Here is an 800-nt window from a genome sequence, read left to right on the forward strand (position 1 = left end):
AGCGTCAAAGACTGTCAGGGTCCGTAACTAGCTTTAAAAAGATTTACCTGAGTGAGAAGTCTACCTTTTCAATTTTGCCAGTTTCTCATTCCACAAGAGAACTGAGAGTTTGGATCAGCAAATACACACTCCCACCATACGTGGTCCCAGGGTTGCATATCAACTTCTGAACCACACCGTCCCACCATGCCAGTGCGCGCCTCTCCAAGAGGGCGAGCTGACACCAGCTGTAACTTTCACGGCACCAAATGAAAACAAGTGTGTCCCTGTGTGGGATGGGAGGGAACAGGGGGGCACGTCTCAGGGCTGAACCCATCACCTCACCCCTCCAGCCACACTCCCCGTTGTGGCTCCCAACAGCCCATGGAGACTCTACTGCAACAGCAGGCAGCACACTGCCATCCAACAACAGCCCTATGGCGTTTTGTCCAGTGCCACCTCGCCCAGGTGTCCTGGTCTCCAAGGCTGGACTCCTACTACTACTTCGCACCACCACCACACTAAACCATCACTGGCACAAGGAGGAGAAGGGGAGGGGGTGTTACCTTGTTTTTGACCCCGCAGTGGCAGCAGACAGTCCACAGGTACTTGAGGGTCCTCCACAGCAGGATGATAAACAGTCCCCCAAAGAAAGTGACCATGGATGAGGCGAGGAAAGCCCACCACATGCGCTGTCCGCGGCTATCGCAGGGCACCTCCATGGTCACCGGGATGATGAGCGCATCCATCTTGGGCACATTGACGGGGGAGGAGGACGAGTCTGTGTTGAGATTGTTGGCGTTGATATTGTTACTCATTCT

At 54.4% G+C, this 800-nt stretch overlaps 1 pseudogene; it reads right to left on the reverse strand.

Annotated features, from left to right (window-relative positions):
- Window positions 1–545: 545 nt before the first annotated feature.
- Window positions 546–785, reverse strand: LOC104489414 (annotated as a pseudogene).
- Window positions 786–800: the final 15 nt, after the last annotated feature.

This window comes from Buceros rhinoceros, unplaced genomic scaffold (genome assembly GCF_000710305.1).
Source record: "Buceros rhinoceros silvestris isolate BGI_N320 unplaced genomic scaffold, ASM71030v1 scaffold17192, whole genome shotgun sequence".
Classification (NCBI taxonomy): Eukaryota; Metazoa; Chordata; class Aves; order Bucerotiformes; family Bucerotidae; genus Buceros; species Buceros rhinoceros.